Below are 20912 nucleotides of genomic sequence, written 5' to 3'. Positions count from 1 at the left end.
CTGGGAGACTATAAAGGTGCTCTACAGGTATCTCTGAAGGTGTCCGTTGAGTTAGTATGGATCAAGACTGGGATTTCTCACTCTCTGTGACGGAGAGGTATCTCTGGGCCCACTCGGTAATACAACATCACACACAAGCCTTGCAAGCAATGTGACTAAGTGTAAGTCACAGGATCTTGTATTACAGAACGAGTAAAGAGACTTGCCGGAATCACGATGGAAGGGCTCCTTCATTGGGATTTCTCCCCCGAGCTAGCCTTGACCAAGCAGGTGAGGGTCAAGTTTGGCACCACGGTGCATTTTTCTTCGCCTCAGACAGGCAAAGCTTTCTATTTGGTGGTTTCATTCTCCTCGGCCTCTTTCACTTTGACTGAGGATTCTATGGGCATTGCTCTCCAATGTTGTTTGGGTGGTATGAGTTTGGGTTTCTCTGTCCGACAAATTTCTGCACGAACATTTCGATTTAGTGTTGCCAACAACAAAGTGGGACACTTCATCTATGGGCTCAAAGACAGAGTTTGGCCAGATTTTGTTTGTCATTTTCACCTCTTCAAGGGACACATTGCGCAGAAGATACATTTTGATTCCCATTGGCACGCTGATGAGGAACTAGTTAACATCTCGTCTCGGAGGACTATGGCGATCAAGAGTGATTTAAGTTTTCTTGGTAAAAAGATTATCAATGACTCTCCCGTGGGTGCGTGCCACTCCCCGATTTCGGTCAAGTTTGATCCTACCAATGCTTGCAATCGCCATGGGAGTCTAGCTTCAGCATCTCAGACCATTCTTCCTGATCATGTTCCACGTAGCATGGAGCATGCAAGTTTGATTACTTCCACACCATCATCGGAAGCACGTACGCATATGCGTTTAATGGAGAGTTATGTCGCCCTAGCGGATTTGGAGGACGCGGGATATGCCTCTCAAGACACTTTCCTTCTTTCAGGTAGTCTTCGTTTCCGGATTAATGTCCCATACCCTTCCCCACCGCAATGTTTTCTTGCATCTGCATTCAAATATGCGCCACAATCCTCGGAGTGGCCACCGGTTTTAGAAGCTCGACACAAGGCAGATTTAGCGCAAGCCCAATATTCTGTTGACGAAATTTCAGAAATAGCCATTAATTGGCCGTTCTTATGCGCAAGATGCCTTCAATGGGGACATAATAAATGGACCTGTTGCTCGCGTATGATTTGCATTAACTGCTCAGCTCCTAATCACAAAATGATTGCATGTCCTGCGCTTATCAAGCGAACCCTGTCGACTGACACGACTACTATTCGCGCTAGTAGCTCTCGTGATTGCAATCAACCCAAAGATACTGCTTCCAGCTTGGTTCAATTATCAGGTAAACAACGTCGATCTTCCAGGTGCGACTGGTGTGGGGCATATGGGCACAAGATACACTCCTGTTTTAAACGGAAAAATTCTCTAAATGGATTTGGGTACCTAAAACTTCCGTTTCTACCCCTCTCGCTTCCAATTCTGCGCCCCCCTGCCGCGCTCATCACTCTCCTGTCCCACCGAGACTTCGGCCGCCTCACCCACCTCTGTCTCCTGTCTCATCGCCATCGCCCCGTCTGCTCACCACCTCCATTTCCATGGCGAACTACCCGCTGAACCCAGTGCCGTTCCTACCACCTGGTTTCGCCATGGAACCTGGCCCAGATGATTGAATCGTGCGGAGTGGGATGGTGGTTGGGCCGTTTCCACCCCTCAACCACGACTTCCTAGCGATTGTGGAGGCCAATCACTATGTTCCACTCCATCGTCGCGAAGCCATCCGCACTCAGATCGAAGGTTTGCTGCACGAAGCTCACTTATTCACTACCGAATCTTCTGATCATCCATTGGGCATTGGGATTTTTGGTTTTGCGGATGCATTCATGAGAGATACCGCCATTGCTACTCCACTAGAGCTCGAGGACGAGGACCTCCTCATCACCTTTGTTCCTCACAACGAAGCTATGAATCGTCGTAGTACCACCTTTGGGCCTGAACTTTGGATTATGTACTTTGGGTTTCCCTACGACTATCAAACAGAGTACTACATTCAGAAATCTTTAGGAGGGTTTGGTGCTTTGGTTTCCTGGTATAATCCGAGGCAGGATAGAAGATTTGTTCTGCTCAAAGTGAGAGTCCTTAATCTGCGCTTGATCCCAAAGAGTTTTGTAGCTTGGCAACTTGGTGGTGCTAGGGATTGCTGGACTGTGCAAGTTACTATCCTGCGCAGCAATGACTGGAATGGTCTGCTACCTGAAGTTCCCCCTGCTGGGGAGGAACCACCTCCTCCTAATGGCAACCCACACCCTCAGTTTGGCCCTGAGCTCACTGCTGAGCAATTATATCAACAGCAAGTGCATAACTGGCTAGTTCAAAATGCAGCTCAACCCCAAGGGGCTCCTCCTGCCCATGCAGCTCCACAGCAACAGGATCAGCACAATGGATGGGGGGCGTGGCCTGCCTCCCCTCCACAGGCACCACAACTACCTCCCTATCTCTACAACTTCCAAGCTTGGCTTGCTGCACAGGGATTACAAGTACAAGATGGTCTGGTCCCTGAAGATAACATCTCATATAGTGCTTCACAAGCTTGGAATGATGCTATCTCTAACTCTCACAGCTCTGCTAGCTCCAACCTATCTGCTGCGTCTCTGAATCCCCTCGTGATACACTCCCAAACACACCAGCAGCAACATTCTGATGGTCTTCTGAGAATCTCCCTGGAAGTTCACAACAGTGGAATTAGATTTGGCTTATCTGAGCATGGAGAATCAGTGCTTACCCTGCTTCTAACTGATCCAGCTCCAAGACAGCAGCTAAATGACTTCATCTTTCGAGCCATCAAACCTCTTATGGCTTCCAGAGGCCCTCGGAATTCTGACTATGGCTTCAGACATGAATGTATGCAGGTGGAAGTTGCAGTTGCTCTGACTGATGATGGCATAATCTGTAGCAACATCTGTCCTGATATCCCCATGAACAGTGCATCATCTTCTGTCATCATAGAAGCACTTTCCCCTAAGCAAGCACTAGTTCCTCCCCATGAATCTTTGGATCCATTGGAAGCAGGAGGCAGCAAGGATCGGGCACTACAAGTCAGCAAGATCTCTCTGAATCACAAAGGCAAAATGAAACTGCAAGTGGATACTTCCAACCTTCGCCGCAGCCTGAGATCAAATAAATATGATGGTTTCAAGATCCCATCCATGGCAGAGGGCAAGATCACTAAATCCAAAGTCAAGCCCAGGACGATTCCCAATATTTCTCTCGAAGAAGTTGATCATGCCCCGACCCCTGAGGTTCCTCCTCCTACTGCCATCAACACCATGCGGGACATTGGAACGCAGTTGTGTCCTATACCTACAGCAGAACTTGCAGATTCTGAGCTTCTTCGCGAAAATTCAGACCCTGCAGATAGCCAAGTTTGATCTTGTGCTTGCCCACCTCCTCTTTGATTCTCTATGGTACTTTTTCGTAACTGGAACGTTTTATGTTCGAATATTCGTGGGCTTAACTCGCCCAAAAAACATCTAGCCCTATCGAATTCTATTCGTGACAGCAACTGCTCCATCATTTGCTTGCAAGAATCGAAAATGCCCTCGTTTGATGAACAAGCCTTACGTACATTGTGCCCTAAACGATTCGACAAATTTGCATTTATTCCCTCCCGAGGGGCCTCTGGTGGGATAGTCACGATTTGGAACAGCTCTATATTTGTAGGAACTACGTTTTTAGAAGAAGATTTCGCGTTAGGAGTCCAATTCTCATCAACACAGTCTTTGCATTCCTGGAAGCTATTGAACATATATGGCCCCTGCCAAGGGGACCAAAGGGCTCGTTTCACTTCTTGGCTCTTTGATCTTGATATCGTGGCGACTGAGGACTGGTTGATCCTAGGAGACTTCAATTACATTAGGGCTCCAACAAACCGCAACCTACCCGGAGGTAACGTTCACGGCATGTTTACTTTTAATGAATTTATCAGTGAGCAGACGTTAACGGAGATCCCAATCAAAGGCCGCGCATATACATGGTCCAACATGCAGCAAAACCCCCTGCTTGAACAACTAGACCGGTTCTTTACGTCTCTGAATTGGACTACCTCCTTTCCCAACACTTTGGTACGTCCATTGCCACGGCCTGTAACAGATCATATTCCGTGTGTGGTAGAAATACAAACCAACATTCCATGCAACAAGAGGTTCCGCTTTGAAACATACTGGATTGCTCACCCAGGGTTTATGGAGACAGTCTCCCTAGCATGGAATAAACCTGTCAAACATGGTCGACATAGCGATGCAGCGGCAATAATATGTCAGGAACTTAAAGCTGTTCGATTTGCACTTCGACGATGGAGTCATGGTATATCCCGCCTTAAGGTTGCAACTATCAACACCAACAAGGCGCTACTGGAATTAGACTCCCTCGAAGATCAACGCACTCTCACCACGCCAGAACAAAACTTCCGACGCATCCTCAAAAGTCACCTTCTCAGGTTGCTTACATATCAGAAAGAATATTGGCGCAAGAGATGCTCCATCAGATGGATCAAATTTGGAGATGAAAACACAAAGTTTTTTCAAATAATTGCAACAGAACGATATCGACGCAACTTTGTGGCATCAATCAGAACTGATGCAGGGCTCGTGGTTGAATCACATGCCGGCAAGGAGGCCCTTCTGTTTGACACTTACAGAACAAGGATGGGCACGACGGGACTTCCTGATGTACGGTTTGACTTAACGCAACTACGGCGACAAGAAGTAAACTTTGAAGCTCTTACGATCCCCTTTGCCAAAGAAGAAATAGATGCCGTAGTGAAAGAGATGCCAGCAGACAAATCTCCAGGACCAGACGGTTTTAACGGAGCCTTTCTTAAATCATGTTGGCACATCATCAAGAAAGACTTCTATGATCTTTGTGATGAATTCCACTGAGGTAATCTCAACTTGGAACCTCTGAACTATGGGCACATCACGCTTATCCCCAAGACGGCTTCTCCTGAGACAGTGAATGACTATCGTCCCATCACCCTGCTTAACTGCTGCCTCAAGATGATCACCAAGATACTAGCACAGCGACTACAGAAGATCATTCTACAGATTGTGCATCGAAACCAATACGGATTCCTCCGTGGTAGATCTATACATGACTGCTTAGCATGGGCATTCGAGTATATACACCAATGTCAAAGTTCTCGTAGAGAGATAGTCCTGCTGAAACTAGACTCCGCTAAAGCCTTTGACACGATTGAACACTCGGCTATGATCACCATAATGCAACATATGGGGTTTAATACTAAATGGATCCAATGGATGCAATGCATCTTCTCATCAGGGAAATCGTCAGTACTACTAAATGGAATTCCTGGTAAACAATTCCCCTGCCATTGTGGAGTAAGACAGTGGGACCCCCTCTCGCCATTAATATTTGTACTGGCGGCGGACATACTTCAAACAGAGATCAACAAACAACTAAACCTGGGCTTGTTATCCCACCCTATCGACCCAAGAGGCAATGCTGACTTTCTAGTAATACAATACGCTGATGACACCATCATCATCATGCCGGCGTGTGAGGTCCAAACGGCGAGAATGAAAAGGATACTAGATGACTTCGCCACGACGATGGGGCTCAGGATTAACTATCAGAAATCCACCCTAGTTCCTATCAATGTGACCCAAGAGGTATGTGACAACATCATCTCGATCTTTGGTTGTGCGCGGGCGATAATGCTGTTCACCTATCTAGGGCTCCCGCTGGGTACATACAAACCTACTGTCCTGGATATGACACCGCTAGTTTGTAAAGCGGAGAGGAAGATCACAGCCGCCATGACACTGATGTCGCATGCGGGCAGACTGGCTTTGATGAACTCACTGATCACGTCGCTGCTGGTGTACCCAATGGGGACTCTCAGAGTCCCCCCAACAATTGTAGACCAATTTGATAAACTTCGGAGGAGATGTCTCTGGAGAAAAAAGACTGACGATGGATTCAAAAGTAATGCTCTAGTAGCATGGAACGCAGTTTGCCGCCCAAAAGAGAAGGGCGGCCTAGGAGTCCTGAACCTCAAACTACAAAATGACGCAATGCTTCTCAAGATGCTCCACAAGTTCTACAACAGAAAACACATCCCATGGGTGACACTGATCTGGAATACACACTATGGGGAAGCAATACCTCATGCACAAGATCGTTGTGGCTCCTTCTGGTGGAAAGAACTAACCAAACTCATGCCGGTGTTTCGAGGGATAACTAGAGTCAATGTCAACAATGGCCTCTCGACGCTCTTTTGGAAAGACAACTCGAACAATGCCATATATGCAGAAAAATTCCCTCGGGCTTTCTCCTTTGCTACAACTGAAGATGCCTCGGTTCAGACCTTCCTGGGGACTAGCTCGCTCCAAGAAGCCTTCTCGCTGCCCCTGTCTGAACAAGCATATGATGAACTCAGGATGATACAACAAGAAATCAGAGAAGTGCAGCTAAACCCTAGGGGAGATGACTGGGTGTGTTCTTGGGGGGTAGCACCTTCGAGACGGCAGCATATCGACGTTTCTGTTTCCGAGAGACTACGGTGCATCCAGCATTTCGATGGCTGTGGAAAACCAAGTGTGTACCGAAGATCAAGGTATTTGGATGGTTTTTGCTGATGGACAGGCTCAACACGAGGAATATGCTCAAACGACGACATTACAACATAGGGACTAATCTGGACTGCATGCTTTGCGATCGTCGCATGGAGGAAACGCTGGAACACCTCTTCTTTGAATGCAGCTTTAGCCAACTCTGTTGGAATATGCTCAACATCACATGGTCAGAACGACAACATAGACTGGAGAAGCTACAGCACCAGAGGGCAGCGCACCCCAGAGACATGTTCATGGAGGTTTTTCTGGTGGCAGCCTGGAGCATATGGAAGGAAAGAAATAATAAGTGCTTTGAACAAATAACCCCATCTCTTGGGGCTTGGCGGCGTCGGTTTGTAAAAGACTTCTCCAATCTTAGACACCGTGTGCCTACTAGCAAGGTGCAAAACATAGATAGTGTTGTAGCCACCCTAGCTGACACCACATAATATGTAACTCCACCCTGCCCCACTTCCCCCCCTCCCTATCCTGTACATGTGTAACTCTTGGCCTGATATATACATGCAATAGGATTTTATCCTACTGTCTTACACTCAAAAACATGAGATTGAAATAGGTATGCGGATACCTACGATCAAATCTCGGTCAAGTAACATATCGAAGGACAAAGGAAATGACATATGGGATTATATGAATCCTTGACACTTAGGTTCAACCGATAAGATCTTTGGAGAATATGTAGGATCCAATATGAGCATCCAGGTCCCGCTATTGGATATTGACCGAGGAGTGCCTCGGGGCATGTCTACATAGTTCTCGAACCCGCATGGTCTGCACACTTAAGGTTCGATGATGTTTTAGTATAGTTGAGTTATATGTGTGGTTACCGAATGTTGTTTGAAGTCCCGGATGAGATCACGAACGTCACGAGGGTTTCCAGAATGGTTCGGAAACGAAGATTGATATATAGGATGGTTTCATTTGGTCACCGGAAACTTTCGGGCAATTTCGACAGTGTACCGGGAGTGACGAATGGGTTCCGGGAGTTCACCGGGTGGGGCCCGCCCTCCCAGGAGTGAGCCCAAGGCCCTAGGGTGGCGCCACAAGTCCTTAGTGGGCTGGTGGAGTCAGCCCAAGGAGCCCATGGCGCCACATCAGAAAATACCAAAAGAAAAGAAAAAGAAAAAGGAAAGAGGGAGGTGGGAAGGAAAAGGAGGACTCCTCCTTCCCAAACCGAATTGGAGGAAGAGTCCTCCTCCTCCCTGGCGGTCGGCGCACCCTTGAGGCCTTGTGCCTCAAGGCTAGCCCCTCCCCCTCCCTCCAATATATAGTGGAGGTTTAGGGCTTTTTGAGACAAAACTTTGCCACGTGCAACTCTAGCCTAAACCACACAGTTTCACCTCTAGATCGGATTTCTGCGGAGCTCGGGCGGAGCCCTGCAGGAGTAGATCATCACCACCACCGGAGCGCCGTCACGCTGTCGGAGAACTCATCTACTTCTCCGTCTTGCTTGATAGATCAAGAAGGCCAAGATCATTGTCGAGTTGTACGTGTGCTGAACGCGGAGGTGCCGTCCATTCGGCGCTAGATCGGAACGGATCGTGGGACGGATCGCGGGACCGTTCGTGGGACGGTTCGAGGGACGTGAAGAAGTTCCGCTAAATCAACCGTGTTTCTTAACGCTTCCTGTTGTGCGATCTACAAGGGTACATATATCCAAATCTCCACTCGTAGATGGACATCACCATGATAGGTCTTCGTGTCCGTAGGAAATTTTTTGTTTCCCATGCAACGTTCCCCAACAGTGGCATCACGAGCTAGGTTCATGCGTAGATGCTATCTCGATTATAACACAAAAGGTTTTGTGGATGGTGATGTTTGATTTTCTGCCCTCCTTAGTCTTTTCTCGATTCGGCGGTATTGTTGGATTGAAGCGGCCCGGATCGACATAACTCGTACGCTTACTAGAGACTGGTTTCATCGATTGACATGCAACATCGTTGCATAAAGATGACTGGCGGGTGTCAGTTTCTGCAACTATAGTTGAATTGGTTTTGACCGAGGCGGTCCTTGGAGAGGTTAAATAGCAATTTGCACATCTCCGTTGTGGTTTTTGCGTAAGTAAGATGCGATCATACTAGATACCCATAGCAGCCACGTAAAACATGCAAGAACAAATTAGAGGACGTGTAACTTTTTTTGCAGGATATGCTTGTGATATGATATGGCCAATGACGTGATGTGATATATTGGATGTATGAGATGATCATGTTGTAATAGTTAATATCGACTTGCACGTCGATGCTACGGCAATCGGCAGGAGCCACATGGTTGTCTTTAAACTAACGTTTGTGTTTGCAGATGCGTTTACTATATTGCTAGGTCGTAGCTTTAGTAGTAATAGCATAGATAACACGACAACCTCGATGGAGACACGTTGATGGAGATCATGGTGTGGCGCCGGTGACAAGCAGATCATGCCGGTGCTTGAGTGATGGAGATCATGAAGCACAAGATGATGGCCATATCATGTCACTTATGAATTGCATGTGATGTTGATCCTTTTATGCAGCTTATTTTGCTTAGGACGACGGTAGCATTATAAGGTGATCTGTCACTAAAATTTCAAGACGAAATTGTGTTCTCCCCGATTGTGCACCGTTGCTACAGTTTGTTGTTTCAAGACACCACGTGATGATCGGGTGTGATAGACTCAACGTTCACATACAACGGGTGCAAAACATTTGCACGCGTGGAACACTCGGGTTAAACTTGACGAGCCTAGCATGTGCAGACATGGCCTTGGAACAGATGAGACCGAAAGGTCGAGTATGAATCGTATAGTTGATATGATTAGCATAGAGATACTTACCACTGAAACTATTCTCAACTCATGTGATGATCGGACTTGAGTTAGTGAATTTGGATCATGTACCACTAAAATGACTAGAGAGATGTACTTTTTGAGTGGGAGTTTAGCAAGTAATTTGGTTAGTTAAAGTCTAATTATCTTGAACATAATCTAAGTCCACTCTGAAATACTTGTGTTGTAGATCGATGGCTCACGCGACAGTCACCCTGAATTTTAGTACGTTCCTAGAGAAAGCTAAGTTGAAAGATGATGGAAGCAACTTTGTAGACTAGGCTCGTAATCTTAAGTTGCTCCTGCAAGCTGGGAAAGAGGATTATGTCCTTAATGCTGCGCTAGGAGATGAACCACCCGCTACGGCTGATCAAGATGTTAAGAACGCTTGGTTGACACGTAAGGAGGACTACTGAGTAGTTCAATGTGTAGTCTTGTATGGCTTACAGCCGGGACTTCAACGTCGCTTTGAGCGTCATGGAGCATATGAGATGTTCGAGGAGTTGAAGTTTATCTTTCAGGAGAATGCCTGGATCGAGAGGTATGAGACCTCCGATAAATTCTATGCTTGCAAGATGGAGGAGAATTCGTGTGTAAGTGAACATGTGCTCAAAATGTCTGGGTACTCAAACCGTCTAGCTGAGCTAGGGATTGAACTCCCGCAAGAGGCTATCACTGACAGAATTCTTCAATCACTGCCACCAAGCTACAAGAGCTTTGTGTTGAACTATAACATGCAAGAGATGAACAAGTCACCTGGCGAGTAATTCGCGATGCTGAAAGTCGCAGAGTCAGAACTCCAGAAAGAGCATCAAGTGTTGATGGTCAATAAGACCACTATTTTCAAGAGAAATGGTAAAGGCAAGAAGGGTAACTCCAAGAAGAGCAGCAAACCTGTTGCCAATCCGACGAAGAAACCCAAGGCTGGACCTAAGCCTGGAGTAGAGTGTTATTATTGCAAGGGACTGGGTCAGTGGAAGCGCAACTGCCCCAAGTATCTTGCTGATAAGAAGGCGGCCAAGAAAAAATCAGGTATATTTGATATACATATTATTGATGTGTACTTAACCAACTCTCGTAGTAGTGCCTGGGTATTCGATACCGGTTTTGTTGCTCATATTTGCAACTCGAAACAGGAAATGCGGAATAAACGAAGGTTGTCGAAAGATGAAGTGAGGATGCGCGTGGGAAATGGTTCCAAGGTTGATGCAATCGTCGTCGGCACAGTTTCACTTTAGTTACCATCTGGATTAGTTATGAACTTAAATAATTGTTATTTAGTGCTTGCGTTAAGCATGAACATTATATCTGGATCTTGTTTATTGCGAGACGGTTACTCGTTTAAGTCAGAGAATAATGGTTGTTCTATTTCTATGAGTAATATCTTTTATGGTCATGCACCCAATGTGAGAGGATTGTTCATATTGAATCTTGATAGCGATGATACACATATACATAACATTGAGACCAAAAGAGTTAGAGTTAACAATGATAGCACCATGTTTTTGTGGCACTGCCGCTTAGGTCATATTGGTGTAAAGCGCATGAAGAAACTCCATTCCGATGGACTTTTGGAGTCACTTGACTTTGATTCACTTGACACATGTGAACCATGCCTCATGGGAAAGATGACTAAGACTCCGTTCTCTGGATCAATGGAGCGTGCAAGTGACTTGTTGGAAATCATACATACCGATGTGTGCGATCCGATGAGTGTGGAGGCACGCGGCGGATATCGTTATTTTCTCACCTTCACTAACGATTTGAGTAGATATGGTTATGTATACTTGATGAAGCACAAGTCATAAACGTTTGAGAAGTTCAAGCAATTTTAGACTGAAGTTGAAAATCATCGTAACAAGAAGATCAAGTTCCTAAGGTCTAATCGTGGGGGTGAATATCTGAGTTTCGAGTTTGGTGCTCACTTAAAACAATGTGGAATTGTTTCACAGTTGACACCGCCCGGAACACCACAGCGTAATGTTTTGTGTTTTCCACACTTTCATAATTCTGTTATGATTGTGTTTTTTGTGTTTCTTTTTGCGTTTGTGCCAAGCAAAACCGTTATGATTAGACTTGGGAATGATCGTTTGGTCATGCTGGAAAAGACAGAAACTTTCCGCTCACGAAAAGAATTTTCATTTCTTTCTGTAAGAGCTTTTGAGTTGATTCTTTTTGCTGCTGATTGCTACGCAAATTCTTCAGACTGTCGTAAGTTTTCAGAATTTTTGAAATACCAGAGGTATACGAAATATAAAGATTGCTACAGACTGGTCTGCTGTTAACAGATTCTGTTTTTGTTGTGTTGGTTGCTTATTTTTATGAAACTATGGATAGTATCGGGGGGTATTAGCCATGGAAGATTGAAATTATAGTAACCCAACATCAGAACAAGTAGAATTTAAGGTTTCTACAGTACCTAAGGAAGTGGTGGTTTGCTTTCGTGTACTAATGTTATCACGAGTTTCTGTTTAAGTTTCGTGTTGTGAAGTTTTCAAGTTTTGGGTGAAGTTCTTATGGACAAAGAGATAAAGAATTGCAAGAGATCAAGCTTGGGGATGCCCAAGGCACCCCAAGAGATTCAAGGATGCCGTAAAAGCCTAAGCTTGGGGATGCCCCGGGAAGGCATCCCCTCTCTCGTCTTCAATCCATCGGTAACGTTACTTGGGGCTATATTTTTATTCACCACATGTTATGTGTTTTTGCTTGGAGCGTCTTGTATCGTAGGAGTCTTTTATTTTTGTTGTGACACAATCATCCTTGCTGCACACATAGAGAGAGAGACATGCACACACCATGATTTTGTCGAGCTTCACTTATATCTTTTGGTAGACAATTCAGCTCACATGTGCTTCACTTATATCTTTTGAGCTAGATACTTTTGCTCTATGTGCTTAGCTTATATCTTTTAGAGCACAACGGTGCGTGGCTTGGTAGTTGATCTATGCTTTGAAAGTAGTCTCAAAAGGGTTAGTTATCCAAAGGGATACGAAAACTTCCACCTCCATGTGCATTGAATAGTTAGAGAAGTTTGATTCATCTCAATTAGTTTTGAGTTGTGGTTATAATAATATTGAACTCATGCTAGTAAGGTGTTGTGGATCTAGAAATACTTGTGTTGAAGTTAGTGATTCCCGTAGCATGCACATATGGTGAACCGCTATGTGATGAAATCTGAGCATGATTAGTATATTGATTGTCATCCTTTTCGTGGAGGTCGGGATCGCGCGATGGTTTATACCTACCAACCCTTCCCCTAGGAGTATGCGTTGAATGCTTTGTTTCGATTACTAATAAAACTTTTGCAAAACATTTATGAGTTCTTCATGACTAATGTTGAGTCCATGGTTTAGATGCACTTTCACCAACCACCATCACTATCTTCTTAGTGTCGTGCAACTTTCGCCGGTGCACAAAACCCACCATTAGCCTCCCTCAAAACAGCCACCATACCTACCTACTATGGCTTTTTCAAAGTCATTCCGAGATATATTGCGATGCAACTACCACCATGACATGTGCCACCACGTCTACATTGCCATTGCATGATCGTAAGATAGCTAGCATGATGTTTCAATTAATGTCTATGCCATGCTAGATCATTGCCACGGTACACTACCGAAGGCATTCCATATAGAGTCATCGTTACTCTAAGTTTTGAGTTGAAAGTGTGATGATCATCATTAATGGAGCATTGTCCCATGTGAGGAAATAAAAGAGGCCAAAGAAGCCCACAAAAAAGAGGCCAAAGAGCCCACCAAAAAAATGAGAGAAAAAGAGAGAAGGGACAATGCTACCACTTTTTCCACACTTGTGCATATTAAGCACCATGATCTTCATGATTGAGAGTTTCTCGTTTTGTCACCACCATATAGCTAGTGGGATATTTTCATTATATAACTTGGCTTGTATATTCCAATGGTAGGCTTCCTCAAAATTGCCTTAGGTCTTCGTGAGCAAGCAAGTTGGATGCACATCCACTAGTTTTCTTTAAGAGCTTTCACATACTCGTAGCTCTATTGCATCATTTGTATGGCAATCCCTACTCATTCACATTGATATCTATTGATGAGCATCTCCACAGCTCATTGATATGCCTAGTTAATTTGACTATCTTCTCCTTTTTTGTCTTGCAACCTCCACCACATTCCACACCATCTATAGTGCTATAACCATGGCTCACGCTCATGTATTGTGTGAGAGTTGAAAAGGTTTGAGAAAGTAAAGGTGTGAAACAATTACTTGGCCAATACTGGGGTTGTGCATGATTTAAATTCGTTGTGCAATGATGATAGAGCATAGCCAGCCTATATGCTTTTGTAGGGATAACTTTCTTTTGGACTTGTTATTTTGAAAGTTCATGATTACCTTGCTAGTTTGCTTGAATTATTATTGTTTCCACGTCAATAGCAAACTATTGTTTTGAATCTAATGGATCTGAACATTCACGTCACATAAGAGGAATTACAAAGGACATCTATGCTAGGTACCATGAAAGCATCAAAAATTCATTCTTTATCACTTCCCTACTCGAGGACGAGTAGGAGTTAAGCTTGGGGATACTTGATACGTCTCAAACGTATCTATAATTTTTGATGGTTTCATGTTGTTATCTTGTCTTCTTAGGATGTTTTATGTAACCTTTTATATCTTTTTTGGGACTAACTTATTAATTCAGTGCTAAGTGCTAGTTCCTGTTTTTTCTGTGTTTTTGACTCTTTTCAGATCTGATTTTGGAACGGAGTCCAAACGGAATAAAAACCCCGAAATGATTTTTTCCCGAACGGAAGAAGATCAAGGGGCCTCTGGGCCAAGCCAGGTGGGCTCCAGGGAGCCCACAAGCTCCCACTCTGCCACCAGGGGGAGGCGGCGGTGTCAAGGCTTGAGGCCTCCCTGGCCGCCCCCTGACCTAGATCATTGGCCTATATATTCCCAAATATTCAGCAAAAAATCAGGGGAGCCTCGAAAATACTTTTCCACCACCGCAAGCTTCCGTTTCCGCGAGATCTCATTTGGAGAACCTTCTCAGCGCCCTGCCAGAGGGGACTTTGGAGTTGGAGGGCTTGTTCATCATCATCATCGCCCCTCCAATGACTCGTGAGTAGTTCACTTCACACCTACGGGTCCGTAGTTAGTAGCTAGATGGCTTCTTCTCTCTCTTAGATCTTCAATACAAAGTTCTCCATGATCTTCATGGAGATCTATCCAATGTAATATTTTTTGGTGGTGTGTTTGTCGAAATCCCATGAATTGTGGATTTGTGATCAGATTATCTATGATATATATTTGAGTCTTTGCTGATTTCTTATATGCATGATTTGATATCCTTGTAAGTCTCTCCGAGTCTTGGGTTTTTTTTGGCCAACTAGATCTATGATTCTTGCAATGGGAGAAGTGCTTGGTTTTGGGTTCTACCATGTGGTGACCTTTCCGAGTGACAGTAGGGGCAGCAAGGCACACATCAAGTAGTTGCCATCAAGGGTAAAAAGATGGGGTTTTTATCATTGGTTTGAGCTTATCCCTCTACATCATGTCATCTTGCTTAAGGCGTTACTCTATTCTTATGGACTTAATAGACTAGATGCATGCTGGATAGCGGTCGACGTGTGGAGTAATGGTAGTAGATGCCGAAAGTATCGGTCTACTTGTTTTGGACGTGATGCCTATAGATATAATCATTGCATAGATATCGTCATGACTTTGCACGGTTCTATCAATTGCTCGACAGTAATTTGTTCACCCACCGTCTACTTGCTTTCATGAGAGAAGCCACTAGTAAACACTACGGCCCCCGGGTCTATTCACATCCATCGTTTACACCTCCGCTTTTACTTTGCTTTGTTACTTTGTTGCTTTCAGTTCTCACTTGGCAAACAATCTATAAGGGATTGACAACCCCTTCATAGCGTTTGGAGCAAGCTTTTGTGTTTGTGCAGGATCTTGAGATGCTCCTCCACTGGATTGATACCTTGGTTCTCAAACTGAGGGAAATACTTACCACTTCTATGCTACATCACCCTTTCTGCTTCGAGGGAACACCAACGCAAGGCTCCAAGGCCACGGGGGAAATCCTTTGCATACTTGCCTAGGAAGTCCCTTAAGGCGTAACCGCAGCAGAAGGATCAAGCCAAGTATTCTCCCGTCGACGTGCCTATTTCTGGCGCCATTGGAAGATCTTTTGTTGCAGTAACACCAGGCAACTCTTTTTCATGAGGTTGTCTACCAAACTTGGAGAAATTGAACTCATGTGACACACCTTCAAACCAATAGTGACAGTTTGCTTCTCACAGTCAATATGAGCATTGACGGTATTGAGGAAGGGTCTGCCAAATATGATGGGACAAAAGCTATCTTGTGTGGTAGCAAGAACGAGGAAATCAGCAGGATACTTCGTTTTACCACACAAGACTTCAACATTCCTAACAATTCCCACAGGGCAGATAGTATCTCTATTGGCAAGGTGAATAGTGACATCAATAGGTTCTATCTCAACAGGTGCAATCTCGTCTTTGATTTCATCATATAAGGATTGAGGTATTGCACTAACACTAGCACCCACGTCACATAAACCATGATAACAATGATCTCCTATCTTAACAGAAACCACAGGTGTGCCAACAACAGGCCTATGTTTGTCTCTAGCGTAAGGTTTAGCAATTCTAGCAGCATCTTCACAGAAGTGAATATTATGTCCCTCAACATCGTCGGACAGAAGATCTCTGATAATAGGAATGCTAAGTTCAACTCTAATTTGCTCAAAGGGTGTAGGTGTTCTAATGTAGCCTCTACGTATCATAGTTGAAGCTTTAGAATGATCTTTATCCTAACAAGGAAAGGTGGTTTCTCAATGTAAGCACTGGGAACAACAGGATCATTATAGGCAATGACTCTCCAACTGGATTGGGTTTAACTACATTGACTTCTAAAGGAGGATGATATTTAAACCACTTCTCTTTGGGGAGATCAATATGAGCAGCAAAGGATTCACACAGTGAAGCTGCTATCTCAGAGTCAAGTCAACACTTAGCGTTAAAGTCACAAAAAGTATTTGTTTCGACAAAGGATTTAACACAATCAAACTTGAAATTCATACCAGACTCCTTACCTTCTTCAAGATCCCAATCTTCAGAGTTGCGTTTAATTCTGTCCAATAAATTCCATCTGAAGTCAATATCTCTCTTCATAAAAGAACCGGTACAAGAAGTGTCAAGCATGCTGCGATCATCATGAGAAAGCCGAGCATAGAAGTTCTAAATGATAATTTCTCTCGAGAGCTCATAATTGGGGCATGAATATAACATTGATTTAAGCCTCCCCCAAGCTTGAGCGATGCTTTCTCTGTCATGAGGCCAAAAATTATAAATATAATTCCGATCACGATGTACTAAATGCATATGATAAAACTTTTGATGAAATTCCAATTTCAACCGATTGTAGTCCCATGATCCAGTATCATCACATAGCCTATACCATGTCAAGGCCTTATCCTTCAAAGATAAAGCAAAGACCTTCTTCTTGACTTCATCCTCGGGCAAACCTGCAAGCTTAAATAAACCACAAACTTCATCAACATAGATTAGATGCAAGTCTGGATGTGATGTTCCATCTCTTGTAAAAGGATTAGCCAACAGTATCTCAAGCATACCCGAAGGAAATTCAAAGCAAATATTTTCAGTAGGTGCAGAAAGTTGAGGAGCAACTCTTTGTGCTTCCGTTCTAGGTGAAGATACCCCGAACAAGCCCATCAAAGGCTTAGTATCCATAGTGACAAGTGACAATAAATTTCAGCACACTATATGAATGTTTCCTTACCAAGTTCCACTTACCAAAGGCGCTTCACTCCCCGGCAACGGCGCCAGAAAAGAGTCTTGATGACCCACAAGTATAGGGGATCAATCGTAGTCCTTTCGATAAGTAAGAGTGTCGAACCCAACGATCTGACAAGTGGTTTTCAGCAAGGTAAAATCTGCAAGCACTGAAATTATCGGTAACAAGTGATTCTGTGGTGAGCTGATTCGTAGCAAGCAACAAGTAACAAAAGTAGCAACGGTGCAGCAAAGTGGCCGAATCCCTTTTGTAGCAAGGGACAAGCCTGGAAAAAGTCTTATAGGAGGAAAAAACGCTCCCGAGGACACACGGGAATTTCTGTCATGCTAGTTTTCATCATGTTCATATGATTCGCGTTCGTTACTTTGATAGTTTGATATGTGGGTGGACCGGCGCTTGGGTACTACCCTTACTTGGACAAGCATCCCACTTATGATTAACCCCTCTCGCAAGCATCCGCAACTACGAAAGAAGAATTAAGACAAAGTCTAACCATAGCATTAAACTAGTGGATCCAAATCAGCCCCTTACGAAGCAACGCATAAACTAGGGTTTAAGCTTCTGTCACTCTAGCAACCCATCATCTACTTACTACTTACCAATGCCTTCCTCTAGGCCCAAATAATGGTGAAGTGTTATGTAGTCACGTTCACATAACACCACTAGAGGAAAAAGAACATACAACATATCAAAATATCGAACGAATACCAAATTCACATGACAACTATTAGCATGACTTATCCCATGTCCTCAGGAACAAAAGTACCTACTCACAAAGCATAATCATATTCTTGACCAGAGAGGTAATGAGTAGCATCAAGGATCTGAACATAAACTCTTCCACCAAGTGATCCAACTAGCATCAACTACAAAGAGTAATTAACACTACTAGCAACCTTACAAGTACCAATCGGAGTCGCGAAATGGATATTGGTTACAAGAGATGAACTAGAGTTTGGATGTGAGATGGTGCTGATGAAGATGTTGATGGTGATGAGTCCCCTCCAATGAGAGGAGTGCTGGTGATGACGATGGCGACGATTTCCCCCTTCGGGAGGGAAGTTTCCCTGGTAGGATCGTCCTGCCTGAGCTCTAGATTGGTTCTGCTCAATTTCCACCTTGTGCCGGCGGCGAATCCACGAAAAAGCTCATCCTTGATTTTTTTTCCTGGATGAAACCCTTCATATGGCAGAAGAGGAGGGCCAGTGGGCCAGCAGGCTTCCCACAAGCCCCCTAGGCGCGGCCAGGGGGTGGCCGCGCCTAGCAGGCTTGTGGCCACCTGTTGGTGCCCCTCTGGCCCTTCTTCGGCCCAGTATTTTTATAAATCTGGAAAAAAATCCTCGTTGATTTTTACGGTGTTTGGAGTTGCGTAGAATAGGCATCTCAACTTTGCTCCTTTTTCAGGCCAAAATTCCAGCTGCCGGCATTCTCCCTCTTCATGTAATCCTTGCAAAATAAGAGAGAAAAGGCATAAGTATTGTACCGTGAAGTGAAATAATAGCCCAAGAAGCGATAAATATCAGCATGAAAACATGATGCAAAATGGACGTATCAGCATCTTAGAGGGTATGATCTTAGTCTTGGTGGCTTCAAGATTCTTCATAGTGACAAATGAAAATCCCAAGTAAACTCAATAAATAGAGCTATGCTCCCTCGCAACAGCGCCAAAAATATGTCTTGATAACCCACAAGTATATGGGATCGCAATAGTCTTCGAGGGTAGTATTGCATCCAAATTTATTGATTCGACACAAGGGAGCCAAAGAATATTTATTGGTCTTAGCAGTTGAGTTGTCAATTTGTGACGCCCCCAACTTAATTGTACGCTAATCATACACACAAATGTGTACTATCAAGATCATCGGCTCATGAGAAGATATCACAACATAACTCTATACACAAATAAAATAATTCAAGCTTCATATTACAAGGCAAGGGCCTCGAGGGCTTGAATACATAATCTCAAATGCATACGAGTCAGTGGAAGCAACATTATCTAAGTATAGACATAAGAAAAAAGTTTTACCTGAAGAAGGATAGCACAAAATATACATAGATAGAATAGGCAAGGCCTCCTGCCTGGGAGCCTCCTAACTTCTCTTGATCGTCAAAGGCCTCCATGTAGTAGTAGGCTCCATCGAAGTAGTAGTAGTTGTCAGCAGGATCAACTGTCTCATGGGCTTCGTATTTTGTTCGTGACAATCGTGTCGAGAGGGAAAAGAGGAGCAAAGGAGTAGTGTGTACTCATCCAAAGTACTCGCAAGACTTATATCAGAACTATGCTGAATACGCATTGGTTTCAAAGGAACGGGTCTATATCTTTGGGTTGAACTGCAGAAATGCCAAAATAGAGGGAAAGACATAGTCCTATCAAAGACTAGCATCTTCATAGTCTTGTAGCATTAGAAGAGTTGAGATTAGTAACATATACAAACATATTGTAAAAAGGCCCATATATTCTTCCTCGACTCCCTGCGAGAAAGCAATCCCGGAGCCAACATTTCAATTTCATATCACAAGTATCCATTTCTAACTAACGAAGATCAGTATACTCTTTGAGCGTCCGTTACCATGGACACGACTATTCGAATAGATGTACTTCCCTGGAGGGGAGCACCAACTTAGCCAAGACCCTCGATTAACTCTGGCCGTACACACTTTCCTTGGACATGTCCGGCCTTGGCTGATCGACACGTCGTAGTCCTACCTAGGCTCAACAGAGAGGCCAAAACACCGGTGCACAACTAAGTGCTCACGGGTCTTGGTCCCATTGCCCTTGGCACTCTTGTGCGTTACATGGACGACTTGTGTCAGTCCTGGCACCTCTTAATACAAACACGATACCTACGCAGGCCAGCCGAACGCGTGCCGCTCACTGTGGCATATAAGAAACTTTCGGGTGAGCGTACAATGAAGAGTGCCCATACTTATTCCCATGTGGTGGTTATTGTAAAAAAGGCCAACGGCCTACTCAAATCACATATCCAAACCCATCAGAGATTTTTGTAACTCGTGACAATGATGAGTGATCCCGTCGCCCCGTCTAGAGGACATACGGAAAGGGTCACGTCCATCCCTCTCGCGGACACTCTGTCTGCCCAACCATGCCTCGTAATTATCTCGCGGGTACCTTCCCGGTCATCCCGTCTACATATAACTCGCGGGTACCCCTTTGGGCCGACCCATCTTTCTAATGAATCAAGGGGGAAAGTCAAAGTAATCATGTGTCCATAACATCAAGGGATAATCCGAGGAATCACCCTCGATAGATTCCAATTGATGTATCCGTCAAAGTGACGGGGGAGGATTCACCCTCGAGGGTCACGATTGAGGAGCTGCACGACAGAGTCGTTATCGGGAGTGGTGAAGGAAGGAATCACCCTATAACTCTATTACCGACTAGCTATGTTGTAGACTTAACATCAGGAATGCTTTACGAGGTTTCATCATCGGCACTTGATAGTAACTATGTAGAGTCGTACAACTAAGGGGGTGTGATGTGATGTGTCAGACTCAGGACGTCGATCATCAGGGGGATCAAGTCATCAATGATGAAGCGTGGGCAACAGGGACAATGCATGGGGTCACTGATAGTTCCCTAGCCAACCTATACTAAGCATTAGGAT

The sequence above is a fragment of the Hordeum vulgare genome, chromosome 7H (assembly GCF_904849725.1).
Source record: "Hordeum vulgare subsp. vulgare chromosome 7H, MorexV3_pseudomolecules_assembly, whole genome shotgun sequence".
Lineage (NCBI taxonomy): Eukaryota > Viridiplantae > Streptophyta > Magnoliopsida > Poales > Poaceae > Hordeum > Hordeum vulgare.
The sequence above is the reverse complement of the archived record's forward strand: the minus strand, read 5'-3'. Positions refer to the sequence as shown.